Below are 16,618 nucleotides of genomic sequence, written 5' to 3' on the forward strand. Positions count from 1 at the left end.
ACCTAGGTGGTGGAATTTGTATGTACATTCTACGAAAATTAAGCCAATGTACAATAATATTGTCCTACATGCAACATTGCATAAAAGATCAAACCGAGTCAAAACTCTTATGGAACAGTTGAAGCTCTCGGATGACTTGGCACGGGTTTTGAAATCACTCCAGATTTTATTTCCATTGGATGACTAGTTGCGCCACGGGTGCAAGTGACAGAATCACGAATAAATATATTTGCAAATGAAGGCTCGGTTTTTTGAAGCCATAATTGGGTTTATTATGTTTGGCAAATATTGTGTACTCAAGTCTGAACATATAACAGGTTTAGTTGGTCAAGAATTCAGTAGTTTAGTTACGTTTCCCTCATGTTCTCATTTTTGAAACGGAGCAAGATTGCATGTTGATAGCTAAAGACATTTAGAACATCGATGCATTTTATTATACACATTTTCAAGAAGCAACAGCTAGGAGGGTGAAAGCAAGAAGAGAAGGTTACCCAGATAGCCAACAGAGACCAATTGTTGAGAGTTTTTTTTATTTTATAGCCAACAGCTGAGGCCTTCTTTTTCCGGAAAAGACCATCTTTCAAGCACTTGTGTAATACCTATTTGTCTTTAAAAAAATTAATACATGTATAATACAACATCATCATCTAACGCACCTAACTTTCAAGCATGGTAATCTCTATGATCATGCCCAATTGCTAATCTTCAGTGCCCATGATCCAAATTCTAGACAAACATAAACAATACTCCGTAGTTATTTAGAACAGTCACGCAGACAGAAAAGCAAAGCACGCTCTTAAGAAATTTTGATCCTCCTCTTTAACATCTCTTTTTTTTTAGATAAAGGGGGTCCCCCGGTTCCATTATATGCAAAGCAGTCACATCATCAGGTTACAGTAACAAAGCCGAAAACAGAAAATGGCAACAGGCGAGAGGGAACAACACTTTCAGGTAGCTATAGGAATAAGCCTACAGAGTCACAAGGTATTGCCAATCATCCCAATAAAGCTTCACAGGCCAGCTCCTTAGGCCATTTCTTCAGAAGGGGGACAGATGATGTAGATTCAGTAGACATACACCCCAGGATCGGTTAATTCATGTCCATGCAATTCAAAGAAGTTCCCCTTTCAAGGGGTTCAGCTTCATCAGGTACTCCTCTAGGATCCAGCAAACTGGAATGTTTGTCCAAGCAAAGCACCTTCCAGCTTCCAATCAACATCTCGATTCTTGTTAACATCTCCCTGACACGCAGCCATCTTAGTACCTGAAAGCACATTTCATTACACACAGTCCACAATGTCTAAAGTGCAGCAGAGGTAATATAGATCACTGGATTGTTATTTTCACTAACCCACCATGTGGCAACAAAGAGACCAAGTCTAACCATATATGGAACACTCACTGAGACACAGTTCTGCAAAGAGTAAGCTTAAGATTTACCCCATCCCAAGCATCAGCAACCCTTCAACAATGAATATCGGTAATCCGTGTCATATACATATTCCATAGTCTCAGATCTGATGAGTACCGAACAATGAAACGAGATGATGATAACTCACCAGCCAGAACACCACTTCCTCCGCCGTTAGCTCTACCAATGGCCATAGAACCTGCCTTCTGAGAGGTCGATGCCCCCATGCCACACCGATGGTTTTGGCATGGGGGCAAGTGGAGCCAGGACACAGCAATATGAAACTCTAGAACCCTTCTTAGAATCTGAGACTCTCCCGTATATTTGGTTCCTAAATTGGTGATCATATTTGGTTTCTCTTAAGTCTCTCACAGGATATATATACATATGCTCATATCCATGAATTTAAGCTATCTGCATAAGCCCAATTGGATAGATGGTGCAAAACTACAACTATTTCACACTGGAATGGGAAAAGAAAAGAAAAAAGAACAGCTTCATGTTGGAACGACCCAAAAGCTCCAACATGTACTGAAATTATTAATTTCTTCCAAACATGGGCTCACCGCTAGAGTAAATAAACATGATTTCATGGCAAAGAAGATGCAAGGATCACCGTCACATACATCACGGACAATGAGAAAATTAAATTAGTTAGGTTCACACTGAAAAATATCACTCAAAATATGAGTTCAGATATCACTGTCACTACATCCAAAAGCAATTCCAGTGAGAATTGGCAACTAAGTAGGTAAACTTTTATTTCCACCATCATGAGTAATGGGATATATGGAAAATAAAACATCCACGCTGTCTCTACAAATTAGCTCAGCTCTTAGTGTTCAGTCATATTACTAACCATACAAAGAACAAAATAACAATAAGGGAGAGATAAGTATACCAGTTTACATTGAGCATCCTCATGTGCTTACGAGCTATTTCAATCTTATAATTGCCAACCAAAGAGAAGCACAGAATAAAACTTTTTTTTTTGGATACACTGGAGTTCAGAGAAATCTGGGACGCAAACTGAGTGTTCAAATTCAAGCAGAGCTCCAGAAAATTCACTATGGTGTACACCTCAGCCACGGTAGGGTCAATCCACCTAAAGAGCATGTGTCCACCAAATATCGTCAGACTGAATTCTTGAGCAGTAAACAATCCAAAAGCCACAAGTCCACACCATTTTAGCACTCATCAGATAGATATAGGACCTCCGATGACACATCAATGTTAACAAAAAAAAACATTGAATCAGTTAATCTGTGCAGCTAACCAATCAGTTGTATTTTCAATATGCATAAGGGATGACAATATACTACTTGACTAATTACAGAAAACCAATCAACGTGGTCAGAGCCAGCCAAACAGGATAGCATGCAACGTATTACCAAATCACCTTTAGGGACAAGGCCATCCAGCGTGTGCCGGAGCTGCACCAGAGTGGCAGGCATGGCAATAGAAACCCCATACATTTATAATCCACACAGCAACGAATTTTTAAAGCCTGAAACGACACCAGAAAACTCAGGTTTGACAAGCAAGATCAAAGCCTACAAGAGAAAGATATGGAGCAGATGGAAAGGATCAGGAGATGCTCACCTTGGCGTTTAGGCATCGGCTGAGCTCGCCCTCAAGCAGTGCATGAGGTCTCGCATCCAGCCTTCACACATGGTCTGCGGTGCCTGGGTTGTGCGTCCCCAACGCCATGGTGCCTGGGAGGAGCACTTGGGAGTCCGGCGGCGAGGGTCGAGCGACGGGCACGGGCAGGCGTCGCCCGGACAGCGTCCTCCATGAGAACAGCTCACAGGTGGCGTACACCCGTTGTGCGCGCCGCTGGGCACCATTGTACACCACCACCAGCCGCTCGAGACCTGATATGAGAACATCGTCACGTTATATTTATTTGCCAAAAGTTCCAAGCAGAGATGAGCATATTAATGCATAACCATAATTTTATTCACAACTTTCTAGGATGCAATGTGCATATTTCAGGAAATCATTTTTCACTTACTTCCTAATCAGTCAAGTCAAAAACATGTCCACGATAAGATGCCTTGCTATTGTAAATCTGCATGCACTTTTGCTGAGGCTAAGGTTCTGATTTTAGTATTATAGAAAATCCATTACTAAGAGATGACAAGGAAAGTGCGACCCAGTTGACAAATGATGAAAGCCTCTTCTATACATGCTCCACCAAGTCCGAGCCAAGCTGTGGATGGGAGACAAAGGAGGATGGCAGGGAGTCATCAACGCCAGCGCCATGGCCAGTCCAAGCCAAGCTGCCTCCCTCACTGGCATCCACGGATCTCCGCCTTCTCTGGCCGGTGACGCACATTACAATAGTACATAAGTTAATACATGCAAAGTTGTCCTTTTCCAGCATATATGTTGACCTCAGTCTCAACTAAATCAAGTAAATGACAAAAAGAGTAGTTGCTAGTGTACACCTGAATCCAGTATTGTGTGGGGGTCACAATCCATAACAAAGATGTTGTACAACCTAACAGCCAGAAACAATGTCATCAAATCCTGGGACTTGAGTGATAATCCTGAAAACAATATAAGAAAAAAAAATCTTGAGCAAGTCAGAGCATGGGCAAGAAACTACACAACCATAAACATGGACAAACGATAGGAAGGGAAAAATAATGTATCTTAGAATTGTGTTGTTTGCATACAATGATACGCTAGTTTGTCAGATTGCACTAATTTTAAATTTTACTATCAGAGACAGGTGAGAAGGTGATTAAGTGACCATAAAAATAAACCACTGCTTGTTTTGAAGATGCAAAATAAGATACATAAGCACATACAACTATTAGTTCCAATAATCTTATATTTAGCTCCTTGCAGGTAATTTATACTATTAGTTCATAGTAATAACATAGAGAAATCAATCTTGCGGCGAAAGAACAAAATGCAGTAGGAGACCTCCACAAATTTTCTCTCACTTGCAATCATTCAAGGGATGATCGCTATTGACTACATGGTAAATGCAGTAGGAGACCTCCACAAATTTTATCTCACTTGCAATCATTCAAGGGATGATCGCTATTGACTACATGGTAGGCAGCACCTCATATCAATACACTAAAAAGGAAGCAACTGAGAAGTGAGAAGGCTCACAACAACACTATATGCAGCCCTTGAAAGTGTAAATGGGTCCAAGGGGGTGTAGGAGAACCAACTCTGTGTTTGATTAGGGAGACAATTAATAACCAGTTAAAAGACCTGTAGGAGAAATGACCAATACCTAACATGGCAAGCATCCAAGCGAGAAAGTAGCTGAACCTCATGGCATTGATCTCGAGTAGTGCCATTGCTGGCAGTACGCCTGAGGCCTGACTCTGCCTTACCGCCAACTGCCCCCACCATGTCCTGATTGCCATAACCCCTGGCATATGAGGGCATGCAAGGGAGGACCAGCGAGGCCTAAATCAAGAGATGGTGTATGAGAGTAGCCTTGAGACACAGAAAAATTGTACCCATGGCATGAAAGAAATAGCATAGGGCGAAGTGCGGACCTGGGTAGCTGTGAGTGTATCATCATGGGTTGTCGGCCTTGTCCTCTCCGATGGCTTCGACAAGGGGGCAAGGGGAGAGCCGTAGGCTGCAGCAAGGGAGCTGACTCAACCATGCTCCAAGCAGCAACTGCAAGTATTGTACAAAACATCATAAAAAAATATAATTTCGGTGTTACAAAAGTTTCAGAAGATCATCTCAATCTTGTGAGCTCCTATGCCACAATAGATTTTAGCTGTGCCAACTGCAAAGATGAGCAATGGACTAAGCCATTGTCACCAGACCACTCATGTAATTTGTATAACAAATCAGTTTCATCAACTTGTACTGCAACAATAGTATTGGAAACTAAGGCCTTTCATCTGTACCTTTAGCTGCAGTAGGCAAATTGGCATGATTCTTGATAGTTATTACAAGGAGCCTGCTAGAAGTAGAAATAAGCATTATGTCACATCTATAATAGAACAAAGGATACCGAAAGAGAGAGAAATTAGCATACAATTAAGCATTTTCCTCTAGGAGCCATGATACTTAGAAGTATTTATGTTAACAAACGTAAAAAATCTGTGTGTCTTGGGAATTGAACCATTGGAGCACAACAGCTGCATTGTGTGGAGTGAAAGAATGGTTTTTTTCCAACGCTAGTCAGCAATTGACATAATCCATTTGCACCATGATAAGAAAAGAAGTAATAGCAAGGTCAGGCTCACACATTATTTGTCCCAAAAGCTTTCAAATGTTTTAGTAAGAATATTAATATTATTGATAGAGCTGATACAGCCAAAAAAACTACAATACTTCAGATATTATATGTACTCTATAACTGTTTCTCTCTTTTAATGCAATGATACACACGGATTTTGCATATTCGCAAAAGAAGTATATGCAGGGTCACTGTCAAAGATATAGGAGATGATAACAAACAAATTTTCTGTAGAGCAGATAGTATATACACTCTGGAATGGGCAAGAATGAATGGTCTTTGTGTACTACTGAACAGAAATTTAAAGTAGAATATCATATTGAACGAAGCTTGAAGTTTTTTTTTGGGCTTGTAGAATTGCACAATACATCTATTTAACCATGATTTCGTTCCACAGTGGCATGTTGTCCCCCAAATGTTGTTGTAAGTCAGATCTTTTATGCACAAATGCACAACATATCAGAATACACTTTCAGATTAAGGAAAGTGCCAAAATACAGACAACAAATATAAGAAACCCACATCGTAAGTCCTAAATAATATAGATTCGGAACATAAGAGGTATAAATCAATCTTGAAATGCAAAAAGAAATATTTAGCAACCCAAAAATCTCAAATAATATAAGTCCAGAGAATAAGAGGTACAGATCAATCCGGCAAAGCAAAAAAAAATTACATTCCAAAATAGCAGTGAAGACTGAAGATGTGTCAATGCAGGCTATTCTGTTGCTAGGTGGCACACATATCATGTGCCCACCCAAGTGATTTGGCTATAGACCAATTGGGTATTACATATCACCAGTAATCAAACTTGATAGCTAGAACAGATTGGACAACACACAAAGCAACCCGATCACCGCACATGTCAAGGAACAGAAGAAGAAATGAAGCAGCCACTATGTGGTCAACAAAGCACACACAATAAGCAGAAAACAGAGCCGATGCGGTTCCAACAGCAACCCCTCAGCGTAAACGAGCAAAAGTTTAACATGGGCAATGCACAACAATGATAAGAGTAAGACATGAAGTTTCTCACCAAACCTGTGAAGCAACACCAGCACCGCAATTCGCCCCTGGAAATAGCGCCCCGTGATGAACTGTTCCCCTCAAGAATCCTACATGGACAAGACGATTAGAATCCAAAGGAAACAGGAGGAATGAAGAGGCCAGTGATTGATGCACCCAATACTATCAAGTGAGATAAAATTCATCACCAAACTTGTAGAATTTTTAAACAGATTGGACCTTAGCTAAAATCTGCAAAATGTTCATACAAATCTAAGTGGTGAAATTTGTATGAGAACTCTTATTTACATCACAAATTACTATCAAACGGTCTCAGGAGGCATGTGGCAAAGTCAGGTTGGAATTGCAACCATATAAGTTTTATCCTCAATTGAGTACTCATACAAAGCTTAAATGTATTCATGTTTTTGCTCTTTTTGATAGGTTGACCGATGCCATGCTTGGGTAATAAAAAATGTTTTAGATAATTGGCCATCCGGTAGAATTTAGTAGCATAAGCAACACCTTATTTTCTAAGGTCTTGAAGAAATAGAATATTTTTTGAAAGGAAGAGAACTACAAAGTGTATAATTGCAAAGCACAGACGCAAGATAGAAATCAGAGAATTCAATATTCTTATGTGGCCTATCTCTAGGATAGGATCCAGTACTTGTTTTAGTACCAATAGCTTAGGAAAACAAAAATGATTAATTCTAAATAATATAGGCAACACATTTGAAAAAGAACAATATAATGGTCAATCCATGATAGCAGCTTCAAGCAAGGACAATGGCACTGGACATTTAATTACTTCTATATGTGGCCAATTTGTAGACATACTGCTGGTACATGTGCGGCAGCCAGCCACACATGGGTTCGAATCCCAAGGGCGACCGAATTAAAACAGGGTGATATCCAACTCGTATGAATCCGCGGCTGGAAAGTAACAACGGACAGCCAAGAGAGGGTTCCGTCCCCCTTTGGTCAACTTTATCATACTCGGCAGTCAGCATATGATTCATTATGTAAATAGATAGATTGCCAATTTAAAACAAGCTAAGTGAAGTTTGAATTATTTTCTGCTACCAAGATTACATAGAGGTAGCTATCACTGCAAATTTAGCGGGGTTAGAAACTACACACTGCATCGATGTTAACTGAAGAACCACACAATGAGGTACTGATACGCACTGTACATATTGAGCTACCAACAAATAGCACACATATTCTGGTTAAGCTTGGGAGTTTATGCACGAAAATTGGTTATATTCCTTACACATAAATCATGCACATAATTAAGCTAGCACTAAGGGATCTCTCTGTTAGCTAGCTCTGATGAAGTAGTACTCGTGAAGCAAACAAGCCTACATGGGCACTGTGCTCACACAACCGCAATCGATACTTGCCACCAAGCTAACCCCTTGCTTTCTTTTAACACTGAACAGCGGAAAAGATTGACTAAGCTAACCTGAAATCTATAATGATTCAAGCAGACACTCGCCGATCTTACATAATATGTATTACTTTCCAAGCTGTACAAATCTGGGAGAAATGGTTTAAAATCCACTATTCACAATCCAAAGAACCAAATGTATTTCTGAAGAAACAAATTGTCCAAATCTTCAGGTCCAGTACATTGTTTTGGCTTATTTTTTGCAACAAAAGATTCAGTCGATGAAATGATACATTATTTTAGTAGTGTGTGATGTCTTTTAGATTTTAGCCATGGTACCTTCAATACAAGACATCAAAACCTTCCCATCTAAGTCATGATGAGCAGGCCTTCTCTGAATCATATGAAACAACACAGATAGTTTCAGTCGATAAAAGCTCTTTCTAAGTGGAATTTCAAATGCTCACTCGCATACCCACACTGTGCTTGCAAATATTCACCTTCTGTAAATAAAATATTAAAATCGCAAGAAGTTACTACATATGATGAAATGGATTGATTATTATAGTTCATTCATCAAACCGTCAAATTCTTGGTCAGTAGCACATATTGCATACTACAAATTCTAGGGAGCAAATTGTGCCAATATACAGGAGAAGAAAGGGGATAAATAGAGATGGGGAGAATGGGTATACCTGCAACAACGATGGACTCCACGAACACTAATGCTGGGGTGTAAGAAACTCCTGGACATCCAAAGCCTGGCTAAAAAATAGAATTAAATTAGTGAGGAAGAAATAAGATGGACATATGTACTCTAAAACAGGAAATGTTCAGACAAAATATCATCTAAATTCAGTTTTCAGCTTCCTTTTCACATGCAATCATAGGCTGGCAACGTGGCGTCCCGCTTCATCCCCAAAAACGAAATTAAATCAAAAATATAGAAATGGATCTCAGGGGGAAATAGGAAGGAGCTAGGTGAAAATGAGTAAATTTTGTCCCACATTTTGTCCCACGTTGCAGCCCTATGCCATCAACTCGATTGTTGTTCAGACTTTTGACTTTTATCTGTCAAAGCAACTAAATGAGAATAACAAAGATCAAAAGCTAGTAAAATAATGCATTGAAATGAAATGAGGATGCAAAATCTTGGGTTTACATTCGCAAATAACACTAACATACCAATATTCATATGCACAGCAGAGAGTAGTAGCTCACTGGCGTAATATGCAAAATCAATGACCCATAATTTATTATTATTTTGTCATCCATGATGAAAAATGTATTAAATCGAAAGTACATAAGATGTAGAATCTTAGTACACAGAAAACAAAACATTGCTCACTATGCAATACAATCTGCTGGCCACTTTCTAGCTTACTTCAACTTCGCCTAAATGAATCCGTTAGCACATTATGTCTAAAATTAAAGGGAAATGCGTTGATGGTTTTATCAGGACGTTGTACTATCAGATTCGAGGGAAATTTGATATTACTACAAAATGAAAATTATCCACGGTATTATCAGTCTGTAGTATGTACTACATTGGAAATACACGAGGAGCCAAATGAATTGTTTGAACAGATGTTGTAGAGAAGACGCCCAGTTTTTTACCTCGCAGACATCCTGCTGCTACCCGCATAGATCGTTATATATCCTCCAAGCATCAAGGCCATGACTAATATCACCAACACATAGAAGCAACTTGGCCGCTATCCTGCACCAACCCAAACAAAGAAGCACCATTGGTAAACCAAGGAAGAACGCAGAACAACGAGCGTGTGAAATTTTGTCTTCTATCTAAATTCTAAAGAGGGGAGGACCTTATTTTCTTGTAAGAACTATAGAGAAGGCAAATGATTTAAGGTTTTAACTCTCTTCAAAGTATAAACCATACTCGTGATCTGCTTATGATGCCGTCAAGGTGAGGTGCTCACCTCATCCATGAAACCCCGAAGTTACGACCACCAACAGTAACAAGGTATGTTTGGTTAGGTTCACTTCAGTTCTAAAGATTCAACCTTTCCTTTCAAAGTACTGAATCAAACCCCTTATGCTTTTCAAATAGGTAAGTACAAAACTACTATAGAAATGATAAGAAGGAGCAGACTTGCAACTTTAAAAAATTGTACACCAACACAACTTCAGGTGTTCATTTATATTTAGAAAACAAACAAAGCTTGTGTTCAGATAGTGTTAACTAAAAGGACTGAAAGGACATTTCAAAGAGAATACTCACGTGTTTGCCTTCTAGTAAATCCATTTTTTCATCCTGCAGGAGTCTTCTGCATCTGCCAATGCAGTTTCCTAGGAAGACCTCTAGCTGCTTGAGCGGAAAATCAATTTAGCCTCCAAGCTGGCCTCGGAAAAAGAGATGGCACAAAAGAGAGAGGATACATATTAGTGTTATTACACATTATAGTATAGCAAGAAGTTTAAATGTGAGTGCAACATCCTCCTTGTCTTCCTGCCCAATCTTAATAAAAGATTTTGCTCTACAAAACCAAAGGTTATTTTACCAAAAGTATCAAAAAAGAACCAGCAAATATGCATTTACATATGCCATTTTATTTCTGGCTGACCCTCAAAATAGCCTCAGACACCTGAACCTGGGTATACGAAATCGTGCAACATAATTTAGAACCAATAAAGGGAATAATTTAGAAGCATGAACCCTACAGAAGAACAATTTGGGTAAACATTTGCAAATGGCTTGGAGTATCATGGATAACATAAATATTCATTGACCACTACAACAACAGCTACATCCAAAACAAAGCAACATTTATTTTCACCTAAAAGCAATTTATCAATGCAAGTGTATATCATGGGGAAAAGGCTAGAGGGTAAACTACATATGCATTTCAATGGCACAATATCCCAAAGCTCATTGCAGTGAATGTCTCCGAGAGAGATACCGAGACAGGGGAGGGGATCCACCTGTCCGGTTCAGACGTCGACTACCGCTACGCTCCATCGCTGACTGCATCTGCTTGCCACAACATCTCCACAACATCGTTTCCATTACCATAGCCAGAAGAACTTCCACCATTGTTTCTTAAAAAGTGGATCCAATCAAGAATGGTATATAGTGGACAAGATCTGGACGGAGAGGCAAAAATTACAGCAATACCATTAGCAATCTCTGGTTGACGATGACCTCCAGGACTCCCTCTCCACCACAAAAACGACCATGTTGTATCCAATCCCGCACAACCCCGGAAGCAGCAGCACAGATAAAAATCTTAATCTCAAATCGAAATAGCGGAGTACAAATCATGGGGATCTATAAAGAGGAGGGGATTTAACAGCATAACCAGCTCACCTATCCTTCACGCTGGAGAGCAGCAGCTTGGGCGTGGGGGACAGGCGTAGCCCCCCGCAGAAGAACGAGTTGCGCACGCGCGGCAAACTGCTGCGGCTCACCCCGCTGCTCTGCGCCGCCAAACACGGAGGGATCCTGAGCCATGCCACCACCGGCCGACTCCCTGCTGCATCCAGGAGAAAAATGAGCGAGAGCACAAAGAGGAAGATAGAGAGGAAGAGACAGAGAGAGGAGGGAGATGAGAACAGGCCAAGGAGGAGGGGCATGCGCGACGTGAGCGTTGCCAGCTGATGGACGAGCTGCACGCTCGCGGCAAGCTCCCACGGCTCGTCGCTCATCTCTGCGCCGCCAACCGCCGCGTGCAGATGAAGGAAACCACCGGCGGGGCTGGCGCGCCCCGCCTTCCACTGCCCCGTCCAGCCGCCGCCTTCCACCGCGCCATCGCTAGGCGCGAGAGACCCTCGAGTCCCGCAGCCGAGAGGACAGGAGCCGCCGTCACGCAGCACGCCGCCACTCACGTAGGACGAGGGCCCCCCGATCTCTTCTCCTCGCGCGCGGGGAAGGGCGAGTCCGCCACCGCTGGCGCCGCACGGGTCACCGCCGTCCCTTTCCGCTCCTCCACGCGCGCCGCCACGGTTGGGGAGGAGGAGAGACGGGGATTGGGGAGGAGAGGACGGACGGGGATTGGGGAGTGAATCGGGGACTCGCGATCTAGGTTTTCACCATTCCGCGTGGCTCCAGACGGAAGGCGACACCAACGAGCACCTGTGGCTGTCTCTGACCGTCGGGCCTCGCATGTAGCTGGCCCCATGCGTCATGGACTCCACGAGAAGCTAAGCGAGTGAGAAAAAAAACTACCGATCGAATGGCTGTAGTGAAAAGTGGGATGTGGCTAGGCAAAACCAACGACCCAGTCTCTGACCGTCGGGCCTCGCATGTAGCTGGCCCCATGCGTCATGGACTCCACGAGAAGCTAAGCGAGTGAGAAAAAAAACTACCGATCGAATGGCTGTAGTGAAAAGTGGGATGTGGCTAGGCAAAACCAACGACCCAGATTCATTTGCCCCTCTCAGACCCCTGGCTGGCCGGGTAGTGTTTCAACATTTATAGGAGAAACTAGCATTTCTAGCACTTAAAATATCTTTTGTTTCATTTTAGTTTTTGTTTATATGGAGGTTTGTCTCTGCCGGCGTGTAAATTAGTAAATTGGCCTATCCCAACCAAACAAGTCCGTTGAAATACACGATCGAGCTTTTCAGGCAATGCAATTAAACTCCTCAAGGCCCAACACGCCAAGCTCCAGCCAGCGCAGGCTCGTCCAACACAATCTGACAATCTCTGAATATCTCTGAAGCCCGCAACAATCGCTATCCACCTTTCTATTAGCTCATCCTTCCGTCACAACCCATAACCCTTTGTGTTAAATTAGCATGTTATTTCCGGAGGCTGCTGCTTGCTGACGCTAGTCACGAGTGTATAAACTGGAGAGATTTGATCCAGGAACTCGAGGTGGGACTATTAAAAGAATAGCAAATATCCTTGATCAGCTGTTTACCGGCAGTCACGGAAGGAGCAGGCCAACATTTTGGGTGGCTGTATCCGAGTCGTGCGGCGCAAGGCCCATAATAGCCGGCCGGCAGCTAAATAACCTAGCACGTATGGATTGCTGGCCGGGAAAAAAAAAGCTAACCATTGCATTGTGCGTTATATGTAATTTAGTGGGAGGGTAAACTTGTCTAAAAAAAGTGTTGGACCAAGGAAACAATCCTCTCTTTATTATTACTAGCACAATGCCCGCGCGTTGCGGCGGATTAAAAAAAAATGTACCTAGGACCATCGACGCATTTCTTCACAGGCATTGATGCCTCGGTGTTCAGTATTTTTGGAATTAGCATGCCACAGCCTCGTAGATGGGATTTTTTTTACCTCGTCCGACTACAACTTTTCGACCGGGAGGCATCGCCGTGTCAGTTTTCTTGGGAATCGACATGTGCAAGGGTAATTTTCTTTTATGTTGCCCAATGATCTGCTCCTCGATCAACCAATCCAATTCTCTCGGAGGATATAGAGTTATGGTTAAGTTATGATTCACCTTCGAAGTTCCTATTTAAATTAAAATAATTTAATATGTGCTCACAAATCTTGAAAATAGTATGATGTAATTTCTAGCTCTCAATTCTTTTTATCAATTTCTTTTTATGAGCGTTTCTTTCCACTCATCAAATTACTGTTTATGTACGCGAAGAGTAAAGGAGCCATAGTGTTCAGGTCCACGAACAGAGTAGTACCCATCTTGTAAAAAAATTCTAAGTAGACTCTCGGCATGCAAACTAACAAAAATTAATAAAGGAAGTTGCTGGTCCATGGAGGTTCTGGAGCTCCTTCTCTGACCTCGTCTCCTCTCTCCTTCGGCACAGAGGTGTTTGCCCTCCCCTCATGTTAGGCTGTTGCTGGTCCATGGAGGTTCTGGAGCTCCTTCTCTGACCTCGTATCCTCTCTCCTCCGGCACACACAGAGGTGCTTGCCCTCTTATCCATGGAGGTTCTGGAGCTCCTTCTCTGACCTCGTCTCCTCTCTCCTTCGGCACACACAGAGGTGTGACGGTTCTCTGTGAAGCCGGCAACAATCGTTCCATCTCTGCGTATTAGCTCATCCTTTCCGCCACAACCTCCGAGGCTTCCTTATGTTCGATTTCCGACGCATGTTCGATTTCCGACGCTGCTTGCTGACGTTCACATTCACGTGTATATAAACTGGGAGGATTAAATCTTAAAACTCGAGGTGGGACTATTCAATTCGGAATATCCTTGCTTAACTCTCCACGAACGATGCAGGAAACACTTGAAACTATTTTCATTTATTTTTCACTGGCCCAACGTGACCCAGGAAAACGCCCACATCGGCCCAGCGTGACCCGAACAACAACCACAGGCCACAGCGATTGCGAGTCGGAACAAGCTAACCCAGCCGAGCGAATCGTTTTCACTTCGCGGTGGCACGAGGGTAATATTTCCTAACCCGGGTTAACAACCCAGGGGCAAAATAGGAAAAATAAATGTCGAACCAAGGAAACAATACGCTGCGAACCGTTTTGTAACTAAGCGGTGGCAGCCCTTGTAATTTCGACAGAAAATCTGGGACAAGTTTAAAACGGACGAAAATTTAGGGGAGAAACCTTACTTCCTTTATTAGTAGGTAAAGATTAGGTATAGACTAGTACATTTGCCCGTGCGTTGCAACGGGAATTGTAAAAAATCAAATTTCGAACAAGATGTCAACCACACCTAAATTTTGCCCAAAGTCGATCTAGCCATGTTTTCCTAGCCTCTTTTGTCTTAATTTTTAGTATGAAGTATGTTATGAATTGATAAGAGTTGACATTTTATTGAATATTTTTCGACCTTAAATTTTTTTACTACTGGAACTACTTTTCTACGAGACAACTCTAGTAGAGAAAATTTGACTCAAGCTGGACTTGATCGCCGGGTGCTCAGCGAGTTTTGCCTGCTATTATGCCAATGCATGCATGTTGCGTGGCTCTCGGCGGTGTTCTTATCCGGCTCCAGAAGCATGAAGTGGTTGCGTCCCCTCCTGCATGATCTCTCTTCCTGCAGGAACATCTGGTCATCCCAACTGCATTTTTATTTACATATCTATTCACACCGATTTGTGCATCTAATCAAGGTTTGTGTTCTCGGTTGCAAAAAGTTACCCGTGGGCACGGGTATTATTGGTTTTCGGAAATTTCAAAAATATCAGCAATAATACCACCCGAAATATGTCAAACGAATTTTGTAAGTTTTTTTTCCAAAATTAATAAAATATCTTTAAATTTGAGCATGGCCGAGAATTAAAAACCGATAATTGAAGGCTTGCTTTCCTTTGATCCCATCGCTTCGGCCCGTTCGTCGCACACATGGTACTCTCAGGGCTGGCTGCATGTGGTTTCCGTCTCACTGGTCGCGTCCTTCTCTCCCATGATAACCACCACCCACCCTTAAGGAGTTGATTTTTTTCCACTGATTCCGTTTTTCTTGGCAACTTGTTGATATCCAGGAAATTTAGATATATGAACCGGTCAGAATATGTTTAAAGACCCGAGGTGGGACTAATCTAGCATCTGTTTTTACTTTTTACCCATATCTCAAGTGGTTACGGCATCATGCCTGGCATAAGTGAAATTTGGATGACTCATGGTCCATAAGAGTGTAGCTACGTGGCCCATTATGGCCCGAGCGGGTACAGTTTGGAAGCACGAAACTAACCATACGATGCTAACCCGTGTCAGTGTTGTAATTTTGTCAGCAAAACAGGGGTACGTGAAAGTTTCTTTTCTTTTTGCAAGATCGTGTCTCAGTCTCTAAATCCTCATTTTCGCCCAATAACCAGGACTTTTTTATAATGCCTAGATTCACGCTCTTTTTTTGCAAAAGAGATTCATGCTTTTGATTGTACGGTGGAGAAGAAAAATCGGCGTATTCACCATGGCATTGGTCAGTACTGACAACAGGATCGATCTACCACGACGTACTTGTACTTGCTGTGTGGTTTGGAAACTCCAGTCCGTAGCTGCAGCGATTTCAGAACTCGAGGTTTTTCTCATATGCACCACAATACAGTATTAGACCATATTATCCTACCTGTGCAATCCAGAACAGATCTTGTTGACTAACTGAAGAAATACATCGGCAGTTCGCACTGAATATGGAGAATCAGGTGGCTATCCCTGTCGTGGAGGCCCTCCGATGAAGGACCTGAAGATACCAGGCAGAGACAAATCGCCAGATCTGAACCTCCATCGTAGCCATCATGTTAATGTTGAAGTTGAAAAGCGTGAGGGGAACGAACTGAGCCTCCAAATCAATCCCCCTTACACCACCTGCAGGCCCGAACCTCCCTGGCAGCCCGACCCGCCGCCCGCCCCCGGGAAGAGTTTAGCGGTCGTGCTCTGCAAGGAGGCAGCCATCCAGCACGACGAATCCATGCTCTGCCTTCCTCTTCCTGGAGAGCTGCTCCCCGGAGGGCCGCCGCGCCGCCATGGCCTCCAGCTGCGATGTCTCTGCTCCGCATTCCTCTTGCAGGACAGCAGGAGAGTTGTCCCCGGATGGGCGTGCCCTATGCCGGAGGCAGGAGGCTCACCGTCGGGTTCTCTCGCCCCCTGCACACGCTTCTCTTTCTCTGGTCGAGGCCCTTCGGTCTTGGGTAGTGCTCGGTGACTCGGTGAGAGGATCTTTTCGGACGGAGGAAAAAAAC

At 42.7% G+C, this 16,618-nt stretch overlaps 2 long non-coding RNA genes across 2 annotated transcripts; both read right to left on the minus strand.

Annotated features, from left to right (window-relative positions):
- Positions 1-2,390: 2,390 nt before the first annotated feature.
- LOC139837556 (uncharacterized) lies at positions 2,391-3,221 on the minus strand. The gene is made up of 3 exons (XR_011754067.1): positions 3,014-3,221; positions 2,595-2,918; positions 2,391-2,516 (listed from the first exon to the last, which is right to left on the minus strand). It is a non-coding gene; the product is annotated as an uncharacterized lncRNA (long non-coding RNA).
- A 3,175-nt stretch (positions 3,222-6,396) lies between these two features.
- On the minus strand, positions 6,397-10,330 carry LOC127338327 (uncharacterized). Its single transcript, XR_007874292.2, has 4 exons — positions 10,280-10,330; positions 9,655-9,757; positions 8,733-8,802; positions 6,397-6,754 (listed from the first exon to the last, which is right to left on the minus strand). It is a non-coding gene; the product is annotated as an uncharacterized lncRNA (long non-coding RNA).
- Between the last annotated feature and the right edge of the window lie 6,288 nt (positions 10,331-16,618).

This window comes from Lolium perenne, chromosome 3 (assembly GCF_019359855.2).
Source record: "Lolium perenne isolate Kyuss_39 chromosome 3, Kyuss_2.0, whole genome shotgun sequence".
Lineage (NCBI taxonomy): Eukaryota > Viridiplantae > Streptophyta > Magnoliopsida > Poales > Poaceae > Lolium > Lolium perenne.